Raw genomic sequence first — 11,980 nt, 5'->3', positions numbered from 1 at the left:
CTAAGGATTTAAGACTTATTGAACTATATCACCTGCTTGTTCACCAGTCCTTGAACTCTAAAAACTTCTGAACTTTATCAGCTTTAATTACACCTAACAAAGCTACTCAGTGTGTGAGAATTGTGCTTGGTAGAGAATGGCTTACATTGCTGTTCCCTATGGAGGGAGGCAGAGGAGATGTGAAGGTTGAGGTTTAAGGTTATCCTTGCTTCTATTCTACCACCTACAACATAGAATAATTTTGGTTGGAAAAGACCTCCAAGATCATCAAGTACAACTGTCAACCTAACACTACTATGTCCATTAAACCATGTCCTGAAGTGCCATGTCTATACTTTTGAACACCTCCAGGGATGGTGATTTCACCACCTTCCTGGGCAGCCTGTTCCAATCCCTGACCACTCTTGCAGGAAAGACGTTTTTCTGAATTCAGAACTGAATTCAACTAAACCTCCACTGACAACTTGAGGCCATTTCCTCCCATTCTTCCACCTCTTTGTGTTAAAGCATCAAGGATACTTTCTGCTACCCAGTCCTGGTTGGGGCATCGTATCCTCAGGGCCAGGAAAGTGGCTGCCCACCTATGCTGGAATCACTCCTTCCAAGGCAGAGACTCCAAATCCCAAAGGCTGGCGATGCTCACAATTTTTCCAAATTATTGTCACCAGATGTGATGGCTAACAACAGCTGGTTAGGGATGGTGCCAAGGTTAAAATTGGAGATAAAGAGATTAGCCTGATATTAGGTATCAGGAGATAATCCTTGCTGTGATGGCCTCCTTCATAAACTAAAATGCAAGTGGGATATGGTTAGTCTTCTGTAACTTGAATGATCAAATGCAATAACAAAGCAACCCACATCCTGAGTCCTACATGGCCAAGAAAACATTTTTAATCTATATTATTCCAAACAATAGTGGGCTATTTATAGCCCAGGAAAGGGAAAAAAACCAACAACAACAAAACCATACCAAGCAACAACAACAAAACAAAACAAACAAAAGCCCACAGAGAGGATTACTTCAAATGAGAAACAGCTTTCTCTGAGTTGCACGTGAAATTTTGATGATAGAGCCCAATTCAGATGAAGCCAGATTAACAACAGTTCATTTGAAGGCAAGTTGGAATTGGCTGACTACTGCCTAATCATTAGGAATATTCATATGCATCTCAAACTATTTAAAAGAGAGACATTGGAAGAAAGAATTTTTAAAAAAAAAAGGAAAAAAAAGAAAAGGGAAAAAAAAACAAACCAAAACAAACACAACAACCAGCAATAAAGCCCTAAACTGCATTTCAGCCCAGCTTTCCTTTGCTTTCTATTTAGAGATGTAATGAATACTCCACTCACACAAGCAGTGAGATCACACAATCAGAGAATGAAAGAACACAAGGATTTAGTAACCACGTTCTACAATTAACAGCACATTTTATCACAGCTTCTCACAACGTTTCCCACAGGTGCTGAGTCTTAGGCTGTTCAGCACAAGGGAGTTCTTGAAACAGAAATATGTGTACAAAACTGGTTTGTGGTTTGATTCACAGAATCATCCAGGTTGGAAGAGACCTCCAAGGATCATCAAGTCCAAGCAATTACCCAACCTTATCTAATCAACTAGCCCATGGCACTAAGTGCCTCATCTGTTGTCACCAAGAAGCAACGGTTTGCATTTCTGCTATTTGGGAGTTGCAAAGGCTGAAAACACCACCCCTGAAGATTACCTCCATTTATTTGCTAACTACATGATACATAAGGCATCCACCTCAGCTGACATGAGTTCCTCCAAGCATAATACTCTCCTCTGGCATATGACCTCATTGCTGTCTACAACTACCTGAAGGGAGGTTGTAGCCAGGAGGGGGTTGGTCTCTTCTCCCAGGCAACCAGCACCAGAACAAGAGGACACAGTCTCAAGCTGTGCCAGGGGAGGTTTAGGCTGGAGGTGAGGAGAAAGTTCTTCACAGAGAGAGTGATTGGCCATTGGAATGGTGTGTTGGTGTGAGCTGAAATTCCCCCCCCACCGACAATAACCAGGCTAGCTCAGTCTGGAGGTGTTCAAGAGGGGATTGGACGTGGCACTTGGTGCCATGGTTTAGATAGTCATGAGGTTTAGGGTGACAGGTTGGACTTGATGATCTTTGAAGTCTCTTCCAGCCTTCTTGAAATAAATAAATAAATAAATAAAAAATAAAATCTTCCACATCTACAACACACACACAAAACTGAGAAGAGACACTGAGACCTACAGCAGCTTCCCAGCAGTACTGCTGCTCAGAACAGAGTAAGACTAGATGGAAAATACAGCTGACTACTCAACCAACACAGTTACACCCTGCAGCCTTTCCTAGTTTGTTTTTCCCCTTCTCTCAGCCACCACAGCACAGTTTTACTGGCCCTCACACAGTTTAGTGCCTGACATAGGAGCTATACCAACTGCTTTGCAGTTACACAGTTACAGAATGTCAGATTGGAAGGGACCCCAAGGATCATCTGGTCCAACCTTTCTAGGTGATAGTGTAGTTGAAAGGAACTGGCCCAGCACCCTGTCAAGATGAGTTTTAATGTAGGGGAATCCACTGCTTCCCTTGGGAGATGATTTCAACATCCAGCTGTTCACATGGTGAAAAATTTTCTTCTGGAGTCTTCCAGAGCTTCCAGAGCTTCCCAGTCCCAAGAAGGGAGCTGTGGAAGAACAAGGATTATCTCAATGCCACCAAATAAATACCCTGACTTTAGCTAGGATCTTGCATGAAAACAGTCAAGAATTGGGTTGCAAACTGGAGAAGAATCAATTTTACTAATCCTTTTACCAAGATAAGGAAAATGAGAAATTATTTGATGGTTGAAAGGATTTCAGAATAGTGAATTGTCACAGCCTTTGTCATGTTGTAGATGGTTCAAGGGTCATGTCATTTGTAGTAATGTTAGTCAGTACAAGAACAGTGGTGTATGGCTAACCAGAGAAAATTGGGAATTTGGTATTTTAAAGATTCTGAAGATGCACCATTGGAGCATAGCACTGAAGTATGCTAATCATTTAGGATGAGAAGTAAATTGTGACACATTTGCATTACTGTGAGACAACACAAAATTTCTAGTGGTAACACTTAAATACATTGCTTATATGTATTGAAGTATTTCTCCTTACCTGTGAGCAGGGCACTGTATTACCCCAGGGTACTGCAGTCTTAACAGCAAAAAGTGAAAGCAGTGGCCACCACATGATTTGAAGTAAGTCAGATGGAAGAGGTGGGATTTTGAAAGCAAGAAGCAAGAATCCCTATTAACAGGAAAGATCTGGATGTGCTGGACAGCATCCAGAGAAGGGCCATGAGGGTGATCAGAGGGCTGGAGCTCCTCTCCTATGGAGACAAAGTGAGAGAGTTGGGGCTGTTCAGTCTGGAGAAAAGAAGGCTTCAAGGAGACCTTGTTGTGGCCTTCCAGTATCTGAAGGGGGCCTACAAGAAAGCTGGGGAGGGACTTTTTAGGATGTCAGGTAGTCATAGGACTAGGGAGAATGGAGCAAAACTAGAAGTGGATAGATTAAGATTGGATATTAGGAAAAAGTTCTTCTCCATGAGGGTGGTGTGACACTGGAACAGGTTGCTCAGGGAGGTGGTAGAAGCCCCAGCCATTGAAGTTTTTAAGGCCAGGCTGGATGGGCTCTCAGCAACCTGATCTAGTGTGAGGTGTCCTTGTCCATGGCAGGGGGGTTGGAACTGGATGATCTTTGTGGTCCCTTCCAACCCTGACAATTGTATGATTCTGTGAATTTGCAGGAATATCTTACAAAGCCCTAAAGCAAGTATGCCAAAGTAGCCAAGCTAGGAGACAGGACAACCAAAATCCATTGCTACAGAGTTCACAGCAGTGTTTTAGTGAAGTTTATATCTCCAGTTGTCCCGTTTCTCTATTCTCACTGGACCTAGTATCTTTAGCTAGAGTATATTCTCCACAATGCTGTCATCTTGCCTCTTGATAACAAGGATCTCTTAACATCCATGTACCACTGGAGATGCAACTCTCCCATGAGTACTTCATGGTACCTTAACGACAGTCTCATTTTAATATTTTTTCATTTTGCAGGTGTTATTTCTCAGGAAAATGTCACCATCTTCCATAGAAATCCCTGGGGCTATTTAGTCTTGACAAGAGAAGAGTGAGAGGGAATCTGATCAATGTCTATCAATAGCTGAGGGGTGGGTGTCAAGTGGAGGGGACCAGGCTCTTTTCAGTGGTTCACAGTGATAAGACAAGGAACAATGGCTTCAAACTAGAAGATTTCACCTCAACATGAGGAGAAACTTCTTTACAGTGAGGGTGATGGAGCACTGGAACAGGCTGCCCAGGGGGGTTGTGGAGTCTTCTTCTCTGGAGACTTGCAAAACCCACCTGGATGCATTCCTGTGCAGACTACCCTAAGTGATCCTGCTCTGGCAGGGGAGTTGGACCTGATGATCTCTTGAGGTCCCTTCCAACCACTAATGTACTGTGATACTGGGATACTGTGACTTGCTCATGCTCTTTGTTTTCAGCAAGAGAGGAGACCAGTGGAAAACACCTAGCCAGCTTCTATTCATTTTGACAGCTCAAAGGGAAGTGGGAGAGTCTCCATCAAACGCACACAAAAGAGATGAGCTGAAAAATTCCATTTAAGTTCAGGGGAAAAAAAAAAAAAACCACAACCAAAACAAAACAACAAAGTTAGAAATGTTTTAGTAGATACAGAGGAAAATTTCATAGACAGTATTAATGAAACATGCATTTACTTCAGTCTTAAAAATCCTATAAAGGAAGCTTCCATAATACTGCAAACCAGAAACTCGTTCCTTCATAATTAACTAATGTTTGAACCAAAACAGGTGTAAAGTATAACTGGTTTCCTACCTAATCTCTACCCTATTTGGGAGTCTATCCTCTCACTTTTAAAAATTTTTGCAAAGTCCCTGGGTGTTTGGTACACTTTAGGTTGCAATGATATTACTGATTTTTCTTGTTCAGTGAAAATTTTGGTCTTGATTGTAAAGCCTTTGTTTATTTAATTATTATCTACAAAAACCTCTGAAAACATTATCAAACAAAGCAAAACAAACCACAAAACTCCAAAAGCAGTTTAGCAATTGCAGCAGGCTTACTTTGTAGCTATGAAAGGCAAATTTGCCTGATGATTAAAAAAAAAGAAGAAGAAAGAAAAAAAAAGAAAGAGGCAAAAATTTGTCTTCAGAATTTTTAGCAGAGGCAGGTATCCTAAAGGACTTAAATGTGCTTAAATACCTCACCTCTGCTCTAGAAAATGGAAAATCCAATACACTTTTCCAGGTGTTTGTATGTTTGGTTTTTTTGTTGATAGGGTTAGTTGCTTAAAGCTTAAGATGCTTTAGAAATCAGTGTAAATATACCCAAACGAAACAGGACACATACACCTGAGGATGTAGTAACTGGAGGACTAAAAGGCAGGGAGATCTGAAATTAATTCCTGTCCCAGAAAATTCCTGTCTCCTTGTGAGACACTGGAACAGGTTACCCAGGAGGTGGTAGAAGACCCATCCCTGGAGGTTTTTTATCCCAGGCTGGATGTGGCTCTGAGCAATCTGATCTACTGTGAAGTGTCCCTTCCCATGGCAGAGGGGTTGGAACAGGATGATGCTTGAGGTCCCTTCCAACCCTGACAATTCTGTGATTCTATGATAAAATTTAAAAGAAAATAAATCAGTATTTTTCTCTCTCCTTTTCCCCTCTGTTTTCACACATTTTACCTCTGCATCAGATCTGTCTCTCTGTGTCCCCTTCCGACGTTTCCTGCTGTTTGCTTCCACCTGGAGGTGCAGAGCTCAGGGAATAAGGCTGGCAATGAGCTCAGCAGGACTGTAAAAAAGGATAAACCACATTCATTCCACAGAGAAGCCTAGCAAGCAAGTGTAGATGTATTGCAGAAAGTACCTCCAAGGTAAACATTGTCTGGATAGGGCAGATTCTGATATTTTAGCAATGCTTTGTCATAGTCATCTGAACTTGATATCCTACATTGAAATGACTGCAGGTTTTCATCTTCCTTCCTGTCCTTCACTCTTACCAACAAAGGTAAGAAACATAGCATCATGCTATATATATAATCTTGTGTTTGGGGGGGGAGGGGTGTGTATGGGATAAAATTCTAAGCTAACCAATTTCCATCTACCTCTCACAGCCATAGATGTGCTAAATGAAGAGATCCTTCCATGGAAATGTGCATGTCAGTTTACAAATAGCAGAATCACAAACCTTCAGGTTGGAAAAGACCCTCAGGATCAACAAGTCCAACTCATAACCCTACTCCACAAGGTTCACCCCTAAACCATATCCCCAAGCACCACACCCAAACGACCTTTAAACACATCCAGGGTTGGTGACTCAACCACCTCCCTGGGCAGCCCATTCCAACCAGGATGTGAACATCTTCAGAGTTAAGCTAACAAAGAGAAGTTACAATCACTGCTACATTTCTGAACTTCAAATGGTGAAATTTTATGATACAAGAAAGAAAAGGAAAATCAGGAGAACTCGAGTTACACTTCCACAGGAAACAGCGTTGCAAGAGAAACCTCTAAGTGCCCTCTTCTGGCAGCTGGTACTAAGTGACAACTTATTTGAAATGCTTCCTAACCCCGCGGCATTTGCTCTCCAATTGAAGGGAAGTTCTTTTGACACGCATTTTGTGTTATGAAATTGTCTTTAGTAGCTATAGAGCAAGGACATGAAACAATTATTAATATACTTTTAGAGAAAAGAAACATTGACCTGATCTGTTATTTTAAAGCATATGTAATTAAACAGCTCATAGTCAGAAAATAATGTGGGGGGTTCTTTCCCAAAAGCATGTATTCAAGATTTATATCCATTTTATCATATCAGTAGTAGCACATTTGTGACAGTATTGATGCAAGTCCTCCCTGCATTACTTATTGCTTATTATTATTGATATTCCTTCTTATAGATTCACCTCAGGAAACAAAACATTTTTGCTTTAACTTAACCAAGCACCAAAAAAAAAAAAAATGCAGCAGGTGAAAACTGCATTAGAAAAAAAAACCTGAAGCCTGTGTTTATTTCTTGGTTTGGTGTTGCAATATAAAACATTCATTCATTGTCTGACCTTTCCCAAGTACTTTCATCAGTGTAAGAGTTGTAATATATTTCATTTTGTTTAATTACATATTTTGTTTCTATAGCAACTAGAAAACATCTAATCCGTCTCTGTTCCTTCCTAAGCCTTTACATAGCAATTTTCTTTCACCATACAGTAGCAAAAGATAATCCTTCTTTAGAACTCTGGGTACTATCTGTTCTTTCCAAATATCCCTTAATTATCATGCATTAGGATTAAACTCAGTTGTAGTATTGCTATAACTAAAAGAAATCGTTTTAAAAAACCCTAACAAGATCTAGAGAGAAAATTCTGCAACTCCGGTTAAGTAACTTCAGCATAAATTTACTGCCACCTGCAGGCTTTCAGCGACATGGGTCTGCAGAGCACAAGACCACGGTACTCCCAGCACATCCCAGATGTCCATGCCAGGAAAGCAGATTTACTGCTCTGACTTGTGCCAACCAATTCAGATTGGTTTGGCTTACAGGAATCACAGAATGTCAGGGGCCAGAAGGGACCTTGAAAGACTATCCCATGCCAAAACAGGATCACCTATACCAGACCATACAGGAACACCTCCAGGAGGGTTTTGAGTATCTCCAGAGGGATATTCTAGTCTAGGGGTCTAGGAAAAAGAGGGTCCACTAATGTTTGTTCAAAGAAATAATGCAGCCTGGTTTGATTTGTGTTGCCCTATTCCAGCTTGCTTCTGTCTATAGAGACAGTGGTGATGTCTATGTGAACTGACATGCAAAAAAACCCCAACCCATTCCAACCCATCAAGGATCCAAGTTCCACTGATGCTAGCCACCTCTTAAACATTGGATGCTTTCTGTATTTTCCTATTGTTTAAACTACTATCTTCAAAAACATAACCTAGATCTTTAAACCATGTAGCAAGTCAGATCTTACAGCAAGTCATGCCTGTAGTTAAAACATCTGAAAACACCAGTTTAGAAGAATTTGGAGATTACTGCATTAAAGGGACCCGAGTCCTATATGTTTATATTCTTTCATACACCCAATCCACACTGGAAGAGTAATATTGGCACTTTTACAGCTTGGAAATGCCCAACACAGTTGACCTACCAAGACTTTTTCCAACTCATTGCCATGTCAAACAATCCTCACTTACAAAACCATGAAGTATCTTTTTCCTGTCAGAAGCTGCTTCTGTCAATGCCCAGGTGTAACTACAGCTAAGTTACTCCTCTTACCATTCTGGGGGGTTTTAAATGCTGGTGTTTGACGTATACTTCATCACATAATTTATTCCATTTACCCCCTCCAAACTTTATTCTGGAAGTGCATTCAGTACTGCATCTAACTGTGGGTCCTCTGCCCACTAGGGAATCTCTCATCTCAGTTTCAGCATTCAGACTCTTCATACATCATCAGGGAAAGTTACATTTCTAGAAATGAGGCCTACAGGAACCAGCACACTGAAGCAGGACACAGCACATCACTTTCCACCTTTCCAGTCTGGCAGTTGCAGAAAAAAAACAAAAATGAGTCTTAAACATTGGAAGTCACAGCTGTGATTTTCCATGGAGAGAAATAAGAGCACACACAATGCCATGCAAGTACAGTTAGGCTGGCACTTCCAGGGAACATCAGGTTACTGAATACATGCTGTGCTCTTGATTCAGTTGTAGACTGCAAATCCCATGCTGATTTACTGTGTATGTAACATGCAGCTGACCGACACCTATGTTGCAGAAACACCGAAATATTTCCAGACACCAGGCAGCTGCTGTGCTACCTGGAAGAAGAGAGCATTCTGATCATAGGATCTCTGAAGTACCTTGGCTGTCTGAGGGAAGATATTTGCTACTTGGTCTTAATTCCAATTATAACCCTGCACCAAGATGGCCTTGAAAAAAAACAAACAAAAATACCCTTAGCTCAGAGCTTACTTGGCCACTTGTAAAAGGGTATTTGGAGAGGGCTGTCATCTGCAAAAGAAAGTATGTCCCATTTAGCTACCACAGGGAAGAATGAAGGCTCCAACAAACCTGATGTGGATTTTGAACACATTTTCTCCCTGTCTTTTCCGCCTGTCCTCAAAAGGAGCAGCTCTTCCTACAGTAACAGCTGAGTTTCTCCAGGAGACTGGGAGCAGTATCAGCACTTTTCTCATTTGGTAAAAGCCAAACCCTATTTTTTTCCCTTGAAATAAAAAACCAAACCGAACAAACCCCACCCAGAACAAAGTGACCCTGTTGGGTGAAAGGCAGCAGAGGTTTGCCAAATAAGTAACAATTTTAATACTTAAAATTGTCACTTGATGGGGATAGTCAGCTAATTATGCTGCCCCAGCTCACAAACATAAAGCAAGATGTTCCATGGACAACGAACAGCCAATTTTTATACTTTTTAAAACAAGCACAGCAGGACGAAGTGTCAAAAATCCACGTGTATTTGTAGAGTTTCAGAGCTGCTTGTTACAAAATAACCTCAGCTAAATTCTGTATGGTACTTAAGCACCGAGTGTTGTGTTGTCTGGCTAAATCAACTCTATTTCAATGAAATATACCTGATACTTCATTATGGGAAAGATGTGCAGACCAGCTTGCTCTGTGTGACTGGCAGAAAACGAAGCAGCACTCCTCTGAAACGTAACTGATACAGAAGTCTTCTCTATACACGTACGGAAAGCTGTCTTCGTCACTCAATGCCTGCAACTCTTCATTGACTTCCCTTTTCACATATTGTATCTCAAGAAATAAATAGTATGCCAAAGACCAGCACTTTACAGCCGGTTAAACCAAAGCTTCCAAGGCTTAAAAAGCTTTACTGCAGCAGAGTATAAGATAAAACAGATGGATGACAGGCTAACAACATCTGTCCTTCAAAGGAATAAAATCTGTTGGAAGACTTCTCTTACATTTTATGATGGAGTAAGCAAATCATCAACTGTTCAGAGATAATTATTATACAGCAAGTACCAAATATGATTTGTTTGGACATGAAATAATTAACCAATTATAAAAACAAGCTCAACCTCCTACCTCTCCAATCTCATACACAGAAATGATTACATGTAAAAAGGAAAACCATGGCTCAGTTTCTTGGAACAGACAGACCCCGTTTGGTTAACCCATAAAGCTCTGCTTACCTGTCATGTTGATGAGAATTGTGCTGAAGCAAGCAGCCACTCTCACCAAGTGTCAGTCCAAACGACTGGGCTGTACTAAGCAAAGTTCTGCACCCAATGAGGTTGGATTAGAGACAGCTTTAGAAATAATAAATTGCAGCTAGAGAGGTGCAGAATACAGGAGAGGAAAGGGGTGAACCATGGTAACAATTTATGGTACCCAGCATGCCCTAAATACAAATTATATTCAAGCACATCAATAGCTGAGGATCTTGATACAGTGCTTACATTTGATTTATGAACAGCACAGAAAAGTCTTCCCATAAATACTAAAGAAAAAAAATTGTAAAACCAAACAAAATTTATACACGCAGGCTCCCAAAATTCCAAAGGAAAACGAAAGTGGAAGTCAAAGGTCTTTTATAAAGATTTAGGCCTTCTGAAAACTTTAAACAGATTTCCTTGGTATATCAGCAATTCCAACAAGACTACAAAACCAACGAGTAAACCAACATGAAAAAAAGCTGTCCACTACCACAGATCATTTATTTATATACTAAGTTAAAAAATACAGTATTTTATTACAAAATGTTTATCAAACAACTGTATACATACAGTTCATATTGTTCAAAGCCAACATGTTCATTGATAGTTTATGTACATTTGATTAATAATGTCATAAAATTGTAGAAAAGCATCACTCGGCAGAAACTGATTTGGCATTTGGAAAGCAGTAACACCCTGCACTGGAAGAGACAATTAATATAGGAATAAAACGATTATATGTTACAATAAAAATACTCATTTGCAAATGGATGCTTTCTTTCTCCAAGAAGAATCATTGTAAGTGGAGATTAAAGTGCACATAACCAATTCATTAACAACTCTTCGTCGATCCCATCTGTCGTTCTAGATGCTCGGAGCACATCACAGTAACACCAAAGTTTTAAGACTTTTCTCCCTGGTTTAAACAGTAAGAGAAACTCAGTTTTCTAAGCTGCATGAAATAATTCTGGTGTACCACAAGATGAAATTTGGAAACCAGTGTCTGGTGAAAAAAAAACTCACTGTTGATTTTCTGTTGTATGATTTCTGGGGAAATATTTTCTTTTTTGAAAGACAGACCAACTAAAGACTTAGAGTGTTTCATACAACTGTGGACCAAACAAGCAGGGCATGCAACAGTATTTACATAACCATCCCCATCGTCTTTTGTGAGCTACATTTAACATAGCTTGGAGCAACACTGTCTACTTTATGCATACATTTTGCTGGCAGTCTGAGGAAGGAGGAAAAAAAGTCACCAACCATTTGTTTGTATAGTAGAGGATCCTAAACTAGAAAAGTGCTCCTCAAAACATGTAGCTCAAAATAGTGGGTTTGCCTCATTACAAGCAATACAGTAAACCCTACAAAATATAACACAGTCAGTACTAGCAGAGCTGTTGAGGGCAATCATTTTAATAAATGGGTTCACTTTGGATAAAAGAAATCTTATGCATGTTACAATCTATTCAAAAAGCAACAGCTGAACAGGCTAAATTTACACCCACAAGAGAAATATGACATGTTCACTGAAAACAAAGTGAGTTGCTGGTAATTATGGTTTTCATTTTTATCACACCAACTGGTCACCAATGGGGAAAAAAAATAATTTCCTCCCATTTTATAAATATGAGAAGTTCTGAGCCATTATACTTGAAAAGTATACTTCATATCTTAGGCACTGGACCCAGTCTACAGGTGAAATGCCTGTC

The sequence above is a fragment of the Indicator indicator genome, chromosome 4 (assembly GCF_027791375.1).
Source record: "Indicator indicator isolate 239-I01 chromosome 4, UM_Iind_1.1, whole genome shotgun sequence".
In the NCBI taxonomy this organism is placed as follows: domain Eukaryota; kingdom Metazoa; phylum Chordata; class Aves; order Piciformes; family Indicatoridae; genus Indicator; species Indicator indicator.
Note: the sequence above shows the minus strand (reverse complement) of the source record.